At 41.0% G+C, this 10,505-nt stretch overlaps 1 pseudogene; it reads left to right on the forward strand.

Moving 5' to 3' along the window:
* Positions 1-1,963: 1,963 nt before the first annotated feature.
* Positions 1,964-2,638, forward strand: LOC149231455 (bax inhibitor 1 pseudogene; annotated as a pseudogene).
* Positions 2,639-10,505: the final 7,867 nt, after the last annotated feature.

A 10,505-nucleotide genomic window follows, 5' to 3' on the forward strand; every position in this document is an offset into this window, starting at 1 on the left:
ATACCACAAGCCCAAAAAACCATAACTCATTTCATATGATACTCTTGTATATAAAAAAATTTAAGTTAATGAATTTAATTAAAAAAAAAAGAGCATAACAACTTTAAAGATAAATCTCAATCTTTGATTTATGTATAACACTAAATATATTCTCTAACATTTTATGAAGGTTAAATCACTAACATTCATCTAATAATTATTGATAACTAGCCATTACCCCTAAAAACGCAAAGATACATCGAAAGTATATGTGATCCATCCTAAAGGGTGGAGAAGAGGAATATGTGATAAAACCTATGATTCACAAATACCATAAAGCATTTCCGTCTTAACGACAGAGATATATAGCTGCAGAGTCGGTGCCAGGTGGTTGCATTTGGCTGGAAAACGAAGTTGACGAACGTTATTTTCAGTTTAATGTCCTTGTTTCCACACTACACAGTTATCCTCAATTTTCAAATTTAGATAAAATAAATTCCAGAGTGTCTACAACAATCCTACATCTCCAATGCCCCGGTCCATGGGAAGGATTAATCTCAACCACAGGACGACGATCCACGGCCTCTGTCCAGTAAACAGTAAAGACCGCGTAAAGTTAATAATTTCCACAAATTTTCCCACCGGTGCCACGGAATGTGCTGATATCGTTATACGTGGCAAGAGCAGTCTTTGGATCAATCCAATGGGGAATTCATCGATTTATTATGGATCCAAACTGCCCAGAATCCTCACATACCAGAATCATTCCTGCAAGGGTATCCATTTTCAAATTACAGTTATTTTGGGGGAGTTGTTCAAATTTTGAACAGATATAAAACAGTGGAGGGAAAAATGAAAAAAGAGATGAAAAAGGTAGACAATCTCTAACTTAACTAATTTAAAATTAAAAAAGAGACGGTTCATTTAATTAAACTAGCATAGATTCATTTTAAATATAGATCTAACCTGATTTGATTTCAGTGCAATTTTTTTTATGAGTCTACATTATTTAAATGTTTTCTATAGTTATTTAATTTTTAGATTTTTTACAATTTTTAATATGACCCATATACTCAAAATTTCAACTTTGATGACAGACAGATACCCTTACATATCATACTAGCTGTAAAATAAACCTCTAGACTCAATTAAATTATAACAACCTAATTAAACTTGAATTACTATTAACTTTAATTAATACAAATTTTAATTTATAATATTATTATAATTTGAACAACAATCTGTAATTTAAGTAGATTTTATAGTTACAACACAATCCAAAGGATTATAGATTTTCTAATAGATTTTACTCAAGTTATAATAATTATTATTTTATATAATTAGTTTTATTATAAAATATTAATATCTATAAATGAAATGTATAAGTAAGATGATTAAGAAGAGTTTTTTTGGGTAAAAATCACATAGAAGAAAATTTTGTTCACGCTTTTCAAACCAACTATTATGGTTCATCATAACAATTATGCTGTAATGTGTTTGTCTCTAGGAAGAACTCCCACTATTGTGGTTCATCATAACGATTATGTTGTAAGGAACCAACAATTGTGATTCATCATAACTATTATCTTGTAAGGTATTTGTGTCTGGGAAAAACTCCCACTATTGTGGTTCATCATAACAATTATGTTGTAAGGTGTTTGTTTATGGGAAGAACTCCCTTAGATACCACTTTACACCATTGTTCATTGTCATATTCATTGTTAGACCATTGAACAATGCTCTGCCCTCATATTAAAAAATTAATTATTATTAAACATAAACATGAAAACATTAACAAAAATAATTGTTAATCGTTGTTTGTGTTTGGTTGTAATTGATTGAGTCGATCTATTTAAACGCTGTACCATCTCATAACAACAAAAACGATCTCCAATTCATAGTTCTTGCAATCATTTCGCTTGTTCTTTCTTTAAGTTTATGAGTTGTGTGTATTTGATTTGTTTATTGTATTCCAAGCATTTAAATGGTTTCATACTATTCTTATTATGGTGGAGGATTTCCTAACCAGGGTTTTGGTCATTCTTAGTGAGATTACTATGTTTTGAAGAACATTAAAAAGATCAGTGTTGCCCTGCATAGTCATCTGAAAAGGGTTAATTTGTAGTTTAGTTGTGTCCTCGTGCCATCAGATTTTATTTACATCTTCTTTTGAATATTGGCAAGCTTCTCAAGGCTTGCATCAATTCTGTAATCTGGCTCTTATCCATTCCTACTTACTCGAGCAATGAGGTAAGTTTTTTAATTTTTTAATTATGTAGGCCATTTTGTTGATTTTTTTATGTGAATATTTTCCAATGGTGAATGATAGGGTTTCTTCTGAATGGGATGGATCTTGTTGAAATAGTTTGTTTCATTTCAAAATTTTTGACATAGTCTATTTTATTTCAAAAAATTTGGTAGTCTAATGGTGAGTGCATTTGCAGGGACCTCTTTGGCCTTCGCTTTCCTTTCCTTCCGCAGCATCATCGCAAACAGGAGATGGGAGTACCTATTTCTGGGAGGGTCAGTAGCAATCACAGCAAGACGAGAGTACTTATTTCTTGGAGGATTATTGGGCTCGGGTGTCAGTATATTGATGTGGCTGCAACTCGCATCTTCGATCTTTGGTGGTCCTTGCTTCCACAATTTACATGGTTAAGAAAAATTTAAAGTTATTTGCATCTGCTAGAACTTACATTAATTAAAATGAAATGATATTAGTGTTAGTGTCCAAGCATCCATATAAATGAGCAATAGATAGGCTAACGTGGCCTACTGGGCTAAAGACACAAGATGGGCTAACGAGGAAAACATGGGTACCGTTAAATATGCTAAGACTAAATGATAAGATGGAAAAATAACGTTCGATATCCTTACTGATCATCTATTCTCTATCTACCTTTTTAATGGAAACATAAATGTTTTGAATAAATAAAACTAAATCCTTGCATATATATTCTATGTACCATTTTAACCCTATTCAATCAACCGAGATGTGATCAAATACAATGCCTTGCAGAAACCTTTGGTTTTGCTCAATGATAAAATCTCCCATCCGAGGTTGACCCGACCAGCCTCATCGCTGGACCCAGGGGTTAAATTTGATGGGTCCCCTCATCCATCAGTGAATTTTTTTATGATAGTTTTATTTTTAAACGGTCCGTCATTTGACTTTTAATAATTATTTTTACTAGTTTTATCTAAGTGAATACAAAGTTTCATCAAGAGAGTACACAGTGAGAGACTAGGATTATTGCCATTTTTGCGTGATTGGTGGCTTATTGAATCAAATGTAATGAAGTTATGCTCAGGCGTGCCTTTGCTTTGCTCGCGTATGAAATCTAATAGTATGTCAAATCATTCTACCTTGGTTTCCCTCTAAGACATATGTTTTTGTGTCCTCGAGAGTAAAGCCTATTGTCTTATGGTTCAAAATTCAAATCTAATAATCATTGTTCAAATCTATGCTCAATGATTCCCCTTTTATCATCCTGAAATGTTACAAGGATTCCTCTTTTATCATCTTGAAATGTTACAAGGATCTATGGTTCAAATTTAGGATCATGAATCTATGCTCAGCTCGGCTTATATCATCCTGTGCTGGTACATGGATCTACAGGGGAAGAAGCCAAGCACACACAGGCGGGTTACCAAATTTCTCCTTTTCCACTATATTGCCCCAGTTCTCCTAAGGTTCGAAAGCTAATTTAAGTGCCATTAGAGTAATTGGTTGTATATCCACCATTTCAATATCCAATAGCAAGGGTACCCACCTCTGAGCAAGCAACAGTAACAAAGTGAGCCCCACCACCTGAACGAGGGCAGAGAAAGTGTTGGTTGACTGAAGAGCAACTCTTGTGCAAATTTAAGATTCTGCCTCAATTGTAAATTGAAATATATCCAATGTGTTTGTAGTAAATAGATTGGTTCTGGTAATGATGATTGAGAACAAATCAACAGTAGTGGGAGTAGTTAAGTTATTCGACACTCATAGACTCTTGTTCGACATTGTAGTCAAGCTAACACTCCTATCGATAATCTTAGTTGTTTGTGTGCAAGTCAAAGACACAGAGTTGTGGGTTGCTCCTTTAAAATTTAGTGTTTCTATTTCACACCATGACCTTCGTGCTTTAATTCTTAACCATCACACCTCTAAACTCAAAACAATCAATGGCTTCTAAAAATAAAGGAGTTATGGAATTGAAAGTATACGCATTCCCGAAATTTTAGTCATGCTTTCACAACAACTACATATTTATTGTCCATAGAAAACTAACCATTCCCCAAATAAAAAAACTCTGATTATCAGAAGCCCAGAGCCCAGAGAAATCGGGAAAATAAAATATAAAACCACATCTATAGCTCTTTAATCCAGGAATAGGTTTTATGATTGTTCAAGCAACAACGACATTTCTAACAAGGGAATCTAAGATGACATACCTGCTTTTGTGAAGAAGTTGAATGAATACCATAGCCGATGTCCGTTACCAACTTTGAATCTTGAACAAACTTGTTTAAATCTTGTGATTTTGTTCACTATTAAAGCAAAATTTTCACCGCCGGTTTCACCTACATGTGCTGAAACAAACGATTTTGAACTTTCCTTTAAATTTTTGTGAAACGAGTGGCTTTCACCTGATCTTTTTTGGCATTACACAATGAAAGAGGTCTAGGCCATTCCTCTCTAAGAAATGCATTTCATTAGAGCCAGACTATGCTCGTCCATCAAAATCCATACATAGTACAAATATCCGGAGGCCATTTCTCTTAACCACTGTGTATTCACATCATTTTGATTTGATTGACTCGCAACACTTGAGCACCGGGTCAATTCGTCCTGCAAATCTTGAATACGATCGTTACAAATATTCAATAGGATTGTTACAGATATATAAAATATATATGTATTATATATATAATTGAAACTGGTCATTTTATGATATGCCAGTCATTATGACGTTTTTAAAAGTTATTAGAAAGTTGATAATGACGTGTTTATTTTAAATTAAACTGATTTTATGGGTGTCAATTTTAAAGCCTGGCTGGACCATTTATCATCCATAATAGAATCCCACAAGGGAACTTGATTTAGCAAAAGCAGGAGGAGGCGAGGCAACACTTTGTTAAGGGTTCAGTGTCACGCCCCCAATTATGTTTTCCTTAAATTGGCTAGGTGCGGCACCGCCTAAGTAATTAACATTCACCATTGTCACATTACTTTACGAACTACGCCTTCAACATTCATCATAAACATGAATTATTATATTAATGTGTGGAAACCATTAATAACAAACATGATAGAACAACCAGGAACACATCATATGCAAGAGAATGCTTTTATTATATATATAAGAAGATTTTGTACAATGACCGGGAGCTAGGCTCCACCGGCGTTTTATACCCGGGTTGGGTGCCCACCCATGCAAGAGCACACGGTGGTCACACCTCAACCTCAACCAAAATACAACTCACAACCGAACACAAGTTTCCCTTGCCCAAATGGGTGGGCGCGCCCGTGCACAAACCACACCAACCGCAATCCAAAACTCGTTCCTCGTCCGGCGGGCGGGTGCCTTAGAACGCTCTCCACCCGCACCTTCAACTGCCCTTACAACCTTTGTGCAGCTCGTGCCCTTCGCCCGGCAGGGGGGTGCATCCCTTGCACCTTGCTGCGGCTCTACACTTGTGCGCACTCCTTGTTGAGCGATGGAAGATGAGCGATGTTCGATGGTCAAAATGCCATCTCCGTTTGCTTGTTTATACTCCTCCTTCGTGTGAAGATCGCGCCCATGGCCGACCCCTCCACACACTTCCAACCAACGCGTCCTCAACGTTATGCAACGCCACCACATGGTCGGCTCGTTTGGCAAGTCGTCCAACTCACCCTATAAACCCACGAACGCCCATTCATCCACATATATGCCACGCCTTGGTTGCTCGTGGTTCCTCTTTCGTGCCTTAGTCGATTTTCGTGGAGGAAGGAGCGCGCGCCCGGTCGCTCATGAGCCGTAGGACGTTATATCCTCCCCCACTTGAAATCATTGTCGCCCTCGACAATCCCAACTGCCTCAGTATCTTCCGTTCATACTTCGCAATCTTCTTCTTCCATCTCCAAAGTGAGTCCTCCGATTCCCAGCTCTCCTCTTTCGGTGCATTCTTCCATCTGACAAGATACTCCCGTTTCATGTGGCAACCAATCCCTGTAGTTTTGTAGCTCAAAATCTTATCCGACTCCAGTCCTGGCTGGTCCTCTCGGCGGTTCAGCTCTCTCTGGATGATCAACATCAAGTCTGCATCTCCTCAACTGACTCATGTGAAAAACTGGATGCTTCATGTGCATATGGTGCGGAAGCTCCAGCTCATAAGCAACTTCCCCCACTCTCTTCTTCACTCGGAATGGTCACTGATACTTCCATGTCAGTTTGCTCGCAGTCCCCTTGGCTGGCTAAAACTGCTCCCTAGTAATCCTGAGAAACACCATATCCCCCACAATGAAGTGCGCATCATGTCTTCCTCGATCAGCATATTTCTTCATTCTCCTTGCAGCTTCGTGCAAGCGCAACCATGCCAACTCCAAGGTCTCATCCCAAGCCTTCATGAACTTCTTCGCATGAGGACTCCTCAAAAAACCTCTTGTCACTACGGTATGCGGTGCAACTGGCATCTGCCCATTCACCAACTCGAATGGACTATACCCCGTCGCAGAACTCTTTTGAATATTGTAGCTAAACTGAGCAATATCCAAGATTTCAGGCCAATTCTTCTGATCAGCTGTCACATAATGTCGCAAGTAGTCCTCCAGCAACGCGTTGATCCTCTCGGTCTGCCCATCTGTCTACGGATGGTAACTCGAACTCATCAACAACTCTGTCTCGACTAGCTTGAACAATGTGGTAGAAAATCTGCATGTAAAACACGGATCTCTATTCGACACAATGCTCAATGGCATCCCCCAATACTTCACTATGTTCTTAAAGAACAACTCCGCAGTCCGCTCGGCTCCACAAGGTATCTTTGTTGGAACAAAGACAGCATACTTGGAAAAACGATCAACCACGACCATAATCCCATTATACCCCTGAACCTGTGGCAACTGAGTGATGAAGTCCATTGAGACACTCATCCATGGTCTCTCAGGAATCGGTAAAGGCTGCAACAGTCCTCCTTGCTTCTGAGTATCTGATATGTCCTGCTCACAAATGATGCACGTATTTACATACTCCTCTACATCCTCTCACATCTTTTCCCAAAAGAATCCTCTCTCCAACAATGCCAAAGAACAACGCATCCCTGGGTGGCCAGCCCATGGCGAGTCGTGGAACTCCTTCAAATGGTGCCTCCTAAGCCCAGATGACTTTGGAACATAGAGTTGGCTTCCAAAGAACAAGAACCCGTCTCGTAGAAAGAACTTTCGTGTCTTCCCCTCCTTTATCTGCTTCACTATATTCTGCGCCAAAGTATCGGTTTCAACACTTTCCTTGAGCTTATTCTGCATCTCTTCTGACATCTGAACTCAACTCCTACTCCTAGCTGCCCGGTCTTCTCCCTCTAATGCTGCAAGTTGTCCCTTCCTGCTAAGGGCATCTGCTACCGCATTGTGTCTTCCTGGTCTATACTCGATAATCATGTCGAACTCTGCCAAGAAGTCCTGCCAATGAGCTTGCTTTGCAGAAAGCTTCGGTTGTGATGCAAAATAACTTGTTGCAACGTTGTCAGTCTTGACAACAAACGGCTTCCCGATCAGGTAATGCTTCCACACATGAAGACAGTGAATGATCGCAGTCATCTCCTTCTCATGGACCGGATACCTTTGTTCTCTATCCTGCAACTTCCGACTCTTGTACACCACCGGATGCCCATCCTGCATGAGAACCCCTCCTATGGAAAAATCCGAAACATCAGTGTGTAACTCAAATGGTCTCTCGAAGTCAGGAAACTTCAGTTCAGTGCTGTAACCATCCTCTTCTTCAAGTCATCAAATGCCTTCTGACATTTATCCGTCCAACTCCACCTGTTGTCTTTCTTCAATAGGTCTATCAGTGATGATGTTACCTTGGAGTACCCCTCTATGAACTTTCGTTGGTAGTTGGTCATGCCCAAAAACACCCTCATCTCATGGAAATTCTTCGGTTCAACCCAGTCCTCGATCACCTTCACTCTGCTCGACTCCATCCGTATATACCATTGACCAACAATATGCCCAAGGAACAGAATCTCGGTCTAAGCGAACACACACTTAGACTTCTTCAAGAACAACTGATTTGCCCTCAGTGCCTTGAACACCATAGCCAAGTGCTTCTTATGATCCTCCATGTTGTCACTGAACACCACTATATCGTCCAAGTACACTACTACGAATGAATCCAAGTATGGCCGTAGGACATCATTCATCATAGTGCAAAATGTAGCAGGAGCATTACACAACCCGAATGGCATAACAAGGAATTCAAACCTACCATACCTTGTTACTATCGCAGTCTTCTTCTCGTCTCCTTCAGCTATCCGCACCTGATAATACCCATGCCTTAAGTCCAGCTTGGAAAACACTCGGGCTTTCGCAAGCTTGTCAAAGCAATCAACAGCCAATGGCAAAGGATACCTGTTCCTTACCGTCTGCTTGTTTAGTGCATGGTAATCACAGCATATCCGTAGCTCATTCGAATCCTTCTTCCGCTGGAACAATAACGGAGCTCCATAAGGGGGCCTTGAAGGTTTGATGAAACCTACATCAACTAACTCCTTTAACTGTTGTTTCAATTCCTCCAACTCAGGTCCTGACAACTGATAAGGTGCTTTAGCCGGGGGTTTCTTTCCTGGCTCAAGCTCAATGCTATGGTCCACTGCACGCCTTGGTGGAAGTTTCTTTGGTAGCTCATCAGGCATCAAATCTACATATTTGGTCAGTACCTCAAAAATCTCGGCCGGAACAGGCGTCCCCACTCCATCACCTTCGACTCCCTTGAACATCACCGCATATGTCTCCATATCTGACTCCTTCATAGCCTTCTCCAAACTCAGTGCAGAAACATGCTGCACCTTGACTTCCCTCCTTTGCCTATGAGTGGGCAAAGTCCAAGTTTGTGACTGTCCAACCAGCACCACCTCATCACAGAAGGGGACAACAATAGCCTTTTTGCCCTTCAAGAAATCCTGTCTGAGTATCATGTCGAAGTCATTCATCTCCATCACTGTGAAGTCCAACTGACCCTTCCAGTATTTTATCTGCATAGGCACTTCATGTGCCAACCCCGCCACTTTAGCTCTAGAGTTCAGTGCCTTGACTTCCACATTCGAAGGGAAGATCATCAGTCCAACCTCTTTTGCTAACCGTGTTGTCATGAAATTATGAGTGGCCCCCGTGTCCACCAGAGCTTGAATGGTCTTGCCATGAACCATCAAGTCCACGAAACCCAGACTATTAATCCACGATTTCTCCATAACTTTTCCCTGCATACATGTCTTTTCTCTGTGTTCATCATCAAGCAACGGCTTCACCACCTGTGAACTTGCTCTGATACCACCTGTCACGAAGTGCAGGTGTGTATCATCTTCATCATACACCGGCTTCACTCGTCGTGAACCTCCTCTGATACCACCTGTCACGCCCCCAATTCTTTTTTCCTTAAATTGGCTGGGTGCGGCACCACCTAAGTAATTAACATTCACCATTGTTATATTACTTTACGAACTATGCCTTCAACATTCATCATAAACATGAATTATTATATTAATGTGTGGAAACCATTAATAAAAAACATGATAGAACAACCAAGAACACATCATATGCAAGAGAATGCTTTTATTTTATATATAAGAAGATTTTGTACAATGACCGGGAGCTAGGCTCCACCGGCGTTTTATACCCGGGTTGGGCGCCCACCCGTGCAAGAGCGCACGGTGGTCACACCTCAACCTCAACCGAAATAAAACTCACAACCGAACACAAGTTTTCCTTGCCCAAATGGGCGGGCGCGCCCGTGCACAACCCACACCAACCGCAATCCAAAACTCGTTCCTCGTCCGGCGGGCGGGCGCCTTAGAACGCCCTCCACCCGCACCTTCAACCGCCCTTACAACCTTTGTGCAGCTCGTGCCCTTCGCCCGGCAGGCGAGCACATCCCTTGCGCCTTGCTGCGGCTCTATGCGCACTCCTTGTTGAGCGATGGAAGATGAGCGATGTTCGATGGTCAAAATGCCATCTCCGTTTGCTTGTTTATACTCCTCCTTCGTGTGAAGGTCGCGCCCATGGCCGACCCCTCCACACACTTCCAACCAACACGTCCTCAACATTATGCAATGCCACCACATGGTCGGCTCGCCCTTCGTTTGCCCCTCTCCATGGTCGGCTCATTTGGCAAGTCGTCCAACTCGCCCTATAAACCCACGAACACCCATTCATCTGCATATATGCCACGCCTTGGTTGCTCGCGGTTCCTCTTTGGTGCCTTAGTCGATTTTCGTGGAGGAAGGAGCGCGCACCCGGTCGCTCATGAACCGTAGGATGTTACATTCAGGGTTTTGATACA

Source organism: Pinus tabuliformis, chromosome J (assembly GCF_031772625.1).
Source record: "Pinus tabuliformis cultivar Carrire ecotype Pingquan chromosome J, CPIR1, whole genome shotgun sequence".
Lineage (NCBI taxonomy): Eukaryota > Viridiplantae > Streptophyta > Pinopsida > Pinales > Pinaceae > Pinus > Pinus tabuliformis.